Raw genomic sequence first — 11,077 nt, 5'->3', positions numbered from 1 at the left:
GGGCGGGGGTCGTGGCTGAGACCCGGAAGCGCTTGCTGGTGGGGTTTCCCTGGGAGTGGTCCATGTCGAGGAGGGCGGCGCGCGCGGGGTCCGGTGACACCTGGGCGGGGCGAGTCCGAGAGGGGTGGGGGCTGCTCTGCGGAGAGCGGCCGGGGGACGCCCCTGGACACCCGGCGGATAAAGGAGGGGGTCGAAGCAAAGTGACCAGGACAGGACCAGGCTCCGCTGACCCCGTGCAGGTGCAGAGCAGTGTGGTGGGAATAATCAAAGGCGGAGCCTGGGCGGGGGGCAGGGGGTCAAGGTCAACAGAAACTGGTAGATCTCCCTGCGGAAGCGACAGCTCAGGTAAGGGGGAAGGGATGGATCCTCAATCAATGGCTTTGCTGCAGAGGCCGCGGAGCTGAGAACAGGTGGGGCGGGGGCGACACAGAGCCTCCAGCACGGTGGCCTAAAACGGGGGGACACGTATTCTCTCTTGCTCACGTGAGGGGCATGCAGGGGTCCGGAGCCCAGACTGTGTCGTCACAGGGAAGTGCGCTCTGCAGAAAGCCCCTCGGAGGCCAGCAGGTCCCCGTGCGGAGTGCGCTGCGCCTCGGGGTGCGGGGGCTGCGGGGTTCCGTCCAAGTCCGATGCTCTCCCGCGGGCAAATATATACGCGCCCAGAGACGACGCATGCGTGGAAAGCCCAGTCTGTGCGCAGGTTCTAAGGAGCCAAACACAGAGACAAAGGGGAAGCCAAGGGTCCCTTTGGAGTCTGGGAAGTGGTCTTCCAAGGGGAAAGAGGCATTTAGCTCCACGAGCTGCGGGTCCCCGTCTTCGGAGGCCGGACTGGACGAGGCACTAGAGACCCGCGGGACGGGCAGGGGGTGTGGACGCAGGAGCCTGGGCTGCCACCGCAGCCGGGCCCCCCTCCCCTGATGCCCACGGAGCTGCTGGCACATCCTGAACACGCAGGCGCTCTGCGGCCTCTGCTATTTGAACAAGCATGTCTGTCTGTCTCAAATGTCCTTCTGTCCCAAGCACTTAGAAAGGACCTACCAACTCATTCCCCTTACGGAATGGATAGTACCACGAGACTAAAATGGTCCGAGAACGCCGGAGCCCAACATAATTGTGAACAAAAAGTCCCATTAGCTCCTAAACCCAAGTGAATTACAATCATGACAGTTTACCCTGGAAACGGAAGAAGGTTCCGTCCTACACAAAACTGCCTACCGCTTGAACCAGAGAATGAAGGGTTATAACCGGATGATCATCACCGTTCACTTAGTATGATTTTTAATATGATTTATGAAATTTCAATAATTCAATTAAGAGTAACCTACCTGAACCCTAAACCAAATATCACACTTGATGGTGACTTGTATGTGTGCCCATGGGCACTCAGAACTGCAGGAGCACATAACTGCCCTCCCTTGATCCCCATCAGACATGCAAGTTGGGGGATTAGCCGTGGGCTAACAGGAGGAAAGTAAGCAGTCTAGAACCCCTATTAGCTGGCAATATGTCTCAGTAGTTAGGTTAAATTCTTCCTGTTCTAACAATTTTGTTAATGTTTATTTTTGAGAAAGAGACAGAGACAGTACAAATGGGGGAGGGGCAGAGAGAGAAGGAGACAGCAGAATCCCAAGCAGGCTCCAGGCTCTGGGCTGTCCGCGGGGCTGAGACCCTCAAGCCATGAGCTCATGACCCAAGTCGGAGCTGGACATTTAACTGACTGCACCACCCAGGCGCCCCTGTCCCTCTCATTATAAAACTCTTCAAAATGTTCAATAAGAAATATTTTAGGTGCTTTTCAACTGTGTGCCATGCCAACCTGAATATTTCAGTGGCAAAATTCAGAATGAAAGAGGAGGAAAAAACACTGGGTCAAGACAGCTACATAATCAGTCCTGAAGTTGGCAGCTGCTTTCAGATGACTTGCTTTTCTCCAGTCCCCTGGAGCCACACGTGAGGAGGAGACAAGACACTGGGTTATATAAGATGGGACATGCAAGTAGGAACCACAAATGAGGAGCTTCAGAAGAGAGATCTCCCAGGGAAATAGAGAACGAGGAAAACAGACCCACTGTGCAGAGGAAACGTGCGTGTGTGTGTGTGTGTGTGTGTGTGTGTGTGTGTGTCGGCTCCGCATGAAGAAAAACATCGAGAGAAGTTTCTCCTCAGAATTAGAGACTCGCATATGACTTTGGGGTTTGTATTTCCACTACGGGTTTATTCCATAAAGGCCCATACAAGATATAAATGTTAAATGCTAAGAGATTGGTTTTACCCTGTAGAAAGCTCGAAAAACAATAGAAAATACTCTTCGAAGGAACATACCCTCTGAAAATTAGTCAAGGAAACCTCACTAAAATGGAGTCACATCCTGCGACCGCAGGTCACGCCCAAGAGTTGTCGGCTACAGCCCCACAGAGGCATCCTCGCCGGGAGGGAGTCGTCCGTCCCCGGCCTGCAGGCAGAGGCGGCCACCGCGGCTCCTGCGAGAAGACCCCCGTCCCTGAAACTCAGCCCACGAGAATCCGCCCTCGCCCTGAACCGCTGCTTTTCGCCAGCGGCCTCTCCTCCGGAACAGCTCCCCCAGCTCCCTCCTCACCATCAAATAACGCTCCTCCCTGTGTTCCTGGGACTAGCCTGTATCTTCTCTTGAGTTCCGATACTCTGAATATGCCCAGTTTTGCTGGCAAAAATAACTTGTATTTTGACAGGTCAACAACCCTCAACTCAGAGGCCATCGGATCTCCTGGGCGGGGGCGCCTGTGGGGCTCAGTCAGTGGGGCGTCCGGCTTTGGCTCAGGTCATGATCTCGAATTTCGTGAGTTCAAGCCCCTCATCAGCTGGCTGCTGTTAGCCCAGAGCCTGCTTTGGATCCTCTGTGCCCCTCTCTCTCTGCCCCTCCCCTGCTCACGCTCTCTGTCTCTCCCTCAAAAATAAATTAAACATTCAAGAAAAAAAAACCCCAAATCTCCCAGCTATTACTTCATCATGATCTACTAAAATATCCAAAGTTACAAAAAACGCATACAAGAAAACAAGAAACAAAAAGTAGAAGTGGCCCACCAAACACTGGAAATAATTGAGGCTATAACAGAAATTGGCTTAAAGATACAAAAGAGTCTTTTTAAAAAGCTAGAAATCATTAAAAAACATGAGGAAAGAACAAGATACAGAGGGAAACATTAGGCAGGTCACACACACACACACACACACACACACACACGAGAAAGAGAAGGAAGGAGGGAAGAAAGAAACCTAAAGAGAACTTCTGAAATGAGGAACAGAACCACAGAATACAAAACCTTGAGGGATGAACAACAGATCACATGTAATGAAGACAGAATAAGCAAGTGGCAATCAGCTAACAAGTTATTACAATGCAGCCAAGAGATAAAAAGAGATCGAAGATACGAAGGAAAGCCTAGAAGAGATGGAAAAGAGGAGAGCGTCCACTACAGAAGGAGGCAGAGCTCCAGAAGGGGTGGTAGGCAATGGGACACAGGCAATATTCAAAGAAAGAGGACCGGGTGAATTTTCAAAATTGATGTAGGAGAGAAGCACTGCAATCAATCACAGCTGATCTGCACGGAGACACATTCGGCATAGAACTTCAGGATTTCAAGGCCAAGGGGAAGTATGACGTCGCCAGGGAGAACACAAAGGCCTAAAAAAGAAGAGCGACACCAACTTCAACATGGAAGACGGAAGATGAGGCATTACCTCCAAGGAAAGAAAATAACTAGAAATTAGTGTAGAATTGAAAAAAGAGATTTTCTTTTTTTTTTCCTAATTTTTTAACATTTATTCCTTTTTGAGAGACAGAGCATGAGTGGAGAGGGAGACACAGAATACGAAGCAGGCTCCAGGCTCTGAGTTGTCAGCACAGAGCCTGATGTGGGGCTCAAACTCACTGACTCCAAGATCATGACCTGAGCTGAAGTCGACGCTTAAGCGACTGAGCCACCCAGGCCTCCCTAAGATATTTTCTGATAGAAACAAAAACCCTGAGATGGTTCACCACTGACCAATCATTACTAAAGGAGCTCCCAACAAACATTCTTCAGGGGGCGGAGGTGACAATAATCCCTGACACAAAGGTAGAATCCTCAGTCGCGAGTGATATTTATATGTGGTGCTGTGGACTGAAGTGTGTGCCCGGGGAATTCACACACTGATGTCCTAACATCCAGTGTGACTCTATTTGGATTAAGGAAGTAATTGAGGCTACTGTGAGGGGGGCCCTGAGCCGAAAGCAGTAGTATCCTTAGAAGAAGAGACACCAGACAGCTGTCTCCCGGCCACCAGAGCCCAAATCTGCTGGCACCTCGACTCCAGACTCCAGCCTCCAGCCCCAGCTCCGAGAGAAACAAATCTCCGTTGTTCGAGGGACATACGAGAGGACGGAGACGAGTGGATAAATCGGAGCAAACTTGGACGAGGAAGCACGGCAGCCACTCCTTCCTTGGAAGGTTAAAGAACTAAGACAGAGACAGCTGGATACCAGCGGCATAAAAGGCCGGAGGGAAGTGATTAAAGTTGAAGCGTTATTTGGTTTTTGTATAGTCTACCAAGAGGTTAGAGGTCTTCATAGAATTTAGACGTGTTTCATACAATTTTTACAGAAGACTCTCCAATGTTTAAGTGTACAAAACGTCCTATAAAAACGAGCTGCTAGATAGGCCTTCAGGCTGCCAGCCCCTACAGGAGGGAAACATGGTTAGGCGAGGTGACCCCCACTTTTAGCGCTGGAGTTACAGTGAAGAAGTTGGGATGAATAAAAATTAGAAACTCCAAGGAGGTAGTGGCCCCGTGCAGCTCCTAAAAAGACTCCTTCCGGGGGGTCAATCTGGGGCCCGGGCCCAGACCCCACGGAGGGGGTGTGTGTCTCTGGTCGCGGTCCCGGGGATCTCGATTATACAAGTTGTGGCGCCAGAAAAACTGCAAGCCAGGCCGGCAGCTGGTAGTTTCACTCTCCCAAGTGAGTAAGGGGCGCCCAGAGGCCAACAAACCGGAAGCTACGGAGAACAAGCCGGAAGTGCACCGGAAGGAGCCCCTCCCTCACCCCTCCCAGCGCCGATTGCTGCGTCTTGCGCCCCTAGCGGCGGAATCTCGCGTGGCGGCACCGGGGTGTGTGGGGGCCGGTTTGGGAGCTCGGGTGGGGCTGAGCTGCTTTTAGTAATTGGCACACCGTGCAAACAGTAAACAAAGGAAATCTGGTAGAGCTTCTAGAATCAAAGGCGATTCCAACCCAAGAAGCATTGCTATAATGGAGCCTTTTCCTAACTGGGAAGGGCAACTGCAACAGGCTGACCGAACTGTAAATGTGTGTGCGCCTGTTCACATAGCCTCAAAATCTGTCAGGCAAACATTAACAGAAACAGAAGATGCAATGGTAGATTGCAATATGTGTCCCTCTGTGCATGATAAGACAAGCCCCAAGTTACTAAGGAGATGGGCTCTTTGTACATCGGGACCAGCCAGCCCGGCCGAAGACAGGGGTATAGGGCACTGCATCCAACAGCTGAAAAACCGTTGTTTTCAAGCGGACATGAAATATTTACCAAGTTTGGTCCATACGTGTCAGGCAATTCTCAACAATTTCAGTAGATCCAAATCATGTTGAGTGTGTTTTCGAGCATAGTGAGACTAAGTCGAAAACTAATAGCAAAATTTAAAATATCCCCAAGTCTTGGGAAATGAAGCAGTACATTTCTAAATATCCTAAGACTCAAAAAAAGAGTCACGATGGAAGTTAGAACATATTTATGTTAAATTAAATGTGTCCATTATGTGAAAATGGAAAAAGGGAAACTTCATGTAGAATGCAGTGAGCAGGCCAGCACGGGGCTCTCACCCCACCCCCCCGCCTTCATCAACTGCAGATTCTCGGGGTGGGGGGGGCGAACCCGCACCTTGCAGGTGGACACACAGCTTCTCTCAGCTCGTGGGATGGAAGGTTCCTTCACCGACAGCCCAGCCAATGAGAAACCGTCACAGTCCAGCCAATGAGAAACCGTCACAGCCCAGCCAATGAGCACTCACTACACTTCCAGCTCCCAGTTTAGTCCGGTGGACTTCTGTTTATAGCAGCCCGCCCCTCCCCTTTCCTCTGTAAAAGAGCCTTCCAATGCTTTTGACCTAGCTTGCTTGTCCTGGATTGCTTTTTTAAAATATTCTCAAATAAGCCCATTTTTTATTTAAAAATTTTTTAATATTTATTTTTGAGAGAGAGACAGAGTGCAAGTGGGGGAGGGGCAGAGAGAGAGCGAGAGCGAGAGCGAGAGAGAGAGAGAGAGAATCCAAAGCAGTTTCCAGGATCTGAGCTGTCAGCACAGAACTTGCTGTGGGGCTCGAACATGTACCATGTACCGAGAGATCATGACCTGAACTGAAGTTGGTTGCTTAACCGACTGAGCCTCTCAGGCGCCCCGATAAGCCCTTTTTTGCGGGTACAGTAAATGGTAGCTTTCTTTTTAAAGTAGCCAGTCAGACGTTATTATTTGCAGTCTAGCACGAATGCCCTGCTTCTAGGAAGACGTGTGTCACCTAAAGTCACATACTAATGGCAGGAAGTCTGCACGTCAGAGAAGGGAGTATCAATTTCAAGAACTTAGAAAATGTCTAACCAATGAACCCCAAGGAAGTAGAAAGAATCAGAAACTAATCAAATAGAAAATGAACCCATAAAATCAAGAAAATCAGGTCACTTCTCTGAAAAAGCTAATACAACTACTAAATCCCTAGAAAGAATTACTATGACTGAGTGAGAATAAACAAATCAATTTCGGGAATGAAAGAGATGAGACGCCTAGCAATCCTGCAAACATTAAGAAGATTCGGGAAAGGACACTTACCCGGTGCCCAGGCAAAGCGTCGTGACTTGACACTAAGCCCAGCCGTGAAAGCAACAACGGATAAACTGGATTTCATCACAACTAAGATGTTTTACTCTGCTAAAGACCCTGTTAGGACGGTGGGGAGGTGAGCTTCAGACCCGGCGGCCGCCGCTGCAGGCCACAGAGCCCTACGGGAAGGACCACCTACAGGATGCAGGGAACCCAGAACTCCGCGTTCAAAAAATGAAAATACAGTTAGAAAATGGACCAGAACACATGAACAGACAGTTCACCAACAAGCACTCAAAGATGCTCAACATCTGGGGTGCCTGGGGCGACTGGGGGTTCAGTCGGTTGAGCATCCGACTTCAGTGCAGGTTACGATCTCGTGGTTTGTGGGTTCGAGCCCTTCATCCGGCTCTGTGCTGACAGCTTGGAGCCTGGAGCCCACTTCGGATTCTGTGTCTCCCTCTCTCTCTGCCGCTCTCCCGCTCGTGCTCTGTCTCTCTCTCTCGCTCTCTCTCTCAAAAAGGAATAAATAGGGGCGCCTGGGGGGCTCAGTCAGTTAAGCCTCCGGCTTCGGCTCAGGTCAGATCTCACGTTTGTGGGTTCAAGCCCCCCGTCGGGCTCTGTGCTGACAGCTAGCTCAGAGCCTGGAGCCTGCTTCCGGTTCTGTGTCTCCTTCTCTCTCTGCCCCTCCCCCTCTCATGCTCTGTCTCTCTCTGTATCAAAAATAAATAAAACATTAAAAAAATGCCAACAAAATAGAAATTCCTAAAATATTTTTAAAAAAAGGAATATTAAAAAAAATTTTTAAAGATGCTCAACATCCCTGTCCACACTGGAAATGTGAGTTAAGCGGTAGGGACCATGAGGCTTCACTGCACACGTGTCAGAAAGGCCGAAACAAAAAGAGAGCCCGCGCCACGCACAGGCAGGACCAGAGGGGCCGCCGCCCGCTGGGGACGGTGTCGGACAGTCAGTCACCAAGGAGCGCGGTCGGCTGCGTCTTCCGAGACGGACCGTGCAAGCTGGGTGACCCTGCCATCGCTCGCGAGCGCTTCTCAGGACCGTGAGGACGTGTGTGCGTGCAAGACTCCCACGTAGCTTCCTTCAAAATAGTCAAAAGGCCGGAAACAACCCGGAAGCCCAGGGGCGGGCAGGCGGGGGCACCGGCCGAGCTCTGTCCGCACCGGGGACCCCTTCTCAGGCACAAGAGGGACGAACTAGTGACACAGGCAACAGCCTGGACGAGGCCTAAGGGAATCAGGCGGAGTGAAAAGGAGTCAAGCCCCTCTTCATACGACAGCGTTCCACTGGCATAACACCCCCGACGGCGCAGGCTCTGTCCCAACGTCCGGAAGAGCCCAGAGTGTGTGGTGGGCACGCGTGCAGCAGAGCCCCGAGGCCGGGAAGGCCGCCGCTCCTCTGGCAGGTGACACAACGGTGACGCACGAGCGGAGGAAAGAATGACCTGCAGTGAGCTCTCACTCCTCACTCATGTTCCCATCTTTTCTTTTTTTATGTTTATTTTTATTTTTGAGAGACGGAGTGTGAGCAGGGGAGAGGCAGAGAGATGGGGAGACACAGAATCTGAAGCAGTTCCAGGCTCTGAGCCGTTAGCACAGTGCCCCCTGACGCGGGGCTTGAACCCACGAACGATGAGATCACGACCTGAGCCGAAGTGGGATGCTTACCGGGCTGAGCCCCCCAGGCACCCCGACTCACACCCCATCTCACAGGAAAGGAAATGAAGGCACAGGCAAACGCATATTTCAAACTTGCCACTGGGGTAAAAGCCACGTCAGAGACCTCCCGACTTGTCGGGACACTTTAAAGGAAAGGGTCCATAGCTCTGGGGCCTCCTGCTGGGACACTCAGGGGCCTGCTCAGTACCCAAGAGGCGCAGCCAGCACCTTCCAGGGAGCGGAGAAAGCAGGCAGGGCCGGGGTAGAAGGTTCTGGGGCAGGTCAGGGCTGCCCCCCGTCTGTCAGAGCCTCACGCGGGCTCCGGGTCAGAGTGAGATGGGGTTGTGGTCACCCCCACAGTGCGAGCAGAGCTGAGACGCGGAACTTGGGCGAGCGGACATGGCTGGTGTCCAGGCGGAGGAGCCATTTCCCCGATGAGTCCAAATAACCCAGAGAATGTTGGTTTCGTGGAGTTGGGGAAACAGCAAGTCTTTTGCGATCCAAAGATCACAGACTTGCTGGCACCGCACTTCACCTGGGGCTGGTGAAGATGCCCCAAGCCGGTGCCGTGGCCGCTGAGTGCCTAACAGGCTGCGAGTATGGTGGGGGGATTTCAATGTTCTTTAGTTTGAGTTAACTGGGATTTCGAGTCACACCCGCTTTGGGCGTGTCTTGCTGTTCCCGGCATTTAGAAAGTTCAATCAAGGGGCGCCTGGGAGACTCATTCGGTTAAGCATTTGACTTCTGCTTCAGTCATGATCATGTGGTCCATGAGTTCGCCCCACGTAGGGCTCTGTGCTGACAGCTCAGAGCCTGGAGCTGCTTCAGATTCTGTCTCCCCCTCTCTGCCCTTCCCCCGCTCACACTCTGTGTCTCTCTCTCACTCAAAAATGGATAAAACATTTTAAAATTTTAATCAAGAAAACACACTCCTCAAGTCCTAACAATCGGACACACCTGAACTGTTAGCTCATCCTATCCTGGATGTGCTCGGACTTGGCAGCCCCGCTGTGGTTGGGGGGCTCCTGGCCAGGGGTGCGGAGGTGAAACAGCCCTAGGCTCCCTGCTGCGGCCCCAGCGACCACCTGCCTGCGTTTCCATTGACCCCTCTGGGTCTGGGGCCCAGCCCTCCGAACAACTGGGGAAGCACAGGGCTAGCCTGGGGCTCCTGGCCCTCCCCTCTCTCCCCTCCCACCTCACTTTCCTGCTTAACGCTTTTCTCCACTCCTTTCTTCTCTCTCGCCACCTTTCCCCCACTGGCTGACTCCCCCCTCCCCCCACCATGGGGCAGGGACAGCAGTGGTGTGTCCTGGGCCCACTTGTTCAGTCTGCAGGGATTTGGGGGGCCTTTGTAAAGTTGAATTATATCACCTGTCAGGAGCTGCCAGAAGAACAAAGATCAGCTGCCTGCAGGCAGGGCGGTGTCAGCCCCTCAGGTGCTTCGCTAAAACTTCAGTTTGGTTCCTCCTTTACCCTAGCCTTAATCACTTGACCCTGTTTCCTAGCAACCGAACTAAGTCGGCTACGTTGCTTCCTGCCTTTTACCCTTTATAAGATGTGTGTATTCTCTCAATAAACGAGGCTTGATCAGAGACTTTGTCTTGCCTCCATTCTCTGTGCTCCCTGCCCTACCCCATTCTCACCCCCTCCCTCAGGAACCTGCATTGACCAACCTGCCGGACGGGTCAATCACCTTGCAATTTAACAAATTATATTACAAAAAAGGTGGTACCATTTTGCAGGGGACCAGCCCATGCACCCCAGTCGAAAGGTCCTGAGTAGGGGGTTGGTGTCGGCGCAATACCTCTAGAAAAGGAGACGGACAAAACGAACAAGACAGACAAGACAGACGAGACAGAAAACAGGCATGGTGGAAAAGCCACGTTTTACTTAGATGGCCAGGGTCTTATATACCATGGGTGATTACATCATTTCTTTAGTTGTTACATAGTTCAAGGTCTTTGAAGTGAAGACATGCTCCGGAAAGGATCATGTTTAACAGGACAGGTGTAAATATCAGGAATTATCAAGTCACAGCAGGAGAGGGATTCCCTAGTAATAGTCTGGCTCCAAGCAGAAGATGAGCCTGCAGATTTCTAGGAGGATATTTACAATTCCTAAGACCCCTCATTATTTATGCATGGGCAAGACGCTCATCCTTTAATAGGCAAATCTTTGGCAGAGGATTGCGTTTACTCCCAACAGCAGACAAAGAGCTAGAAAGCAAAGTAAGGGGAGGGCTGGCGTCACAAACTGACCCAAGTTGATTCCAAGCCTAAAAGTACATGCCTCTTTACAAAGCAATGAGAAAATCACAGACAGGATGAATAGAAGCCACATGTGCCGCCCAGGAGGCCAAATGTTGTTTCACAGTCTTTCGACTTGTTCCACAACTTCCCAAATAGTTCTCCTGCGCCCCGGAGGCAGAGCCGGCAATGGTTGCTATGTGGGAGGTTTTTTGGCCTCCTGGGCCCCCACACCATTTACTACTTCCGACACCAGGTTATTACCACCTACTCTCTTGAGGGGTGGCTCTGCCTGTTGCTCCTGGCGGTG

Source organism: Suricata suricatta, chromosome 15 (genome assembly GCF_006229205.1).
Source record: "Suricata suricatta isolate VVHF042 chromosome 15, meerkat_22Aug2017_6uvM2_HiC, whole genome shotgun sequence".
Classification (NCBI taxonomy): Eukaryota; Metazoa; Chordata; class Mammalia; order Carnivora; family Herpestidae; genus Suricata; species Suricata suricatta.
This window is presented reverse-complemented; position numbering follows the sequence as displayed.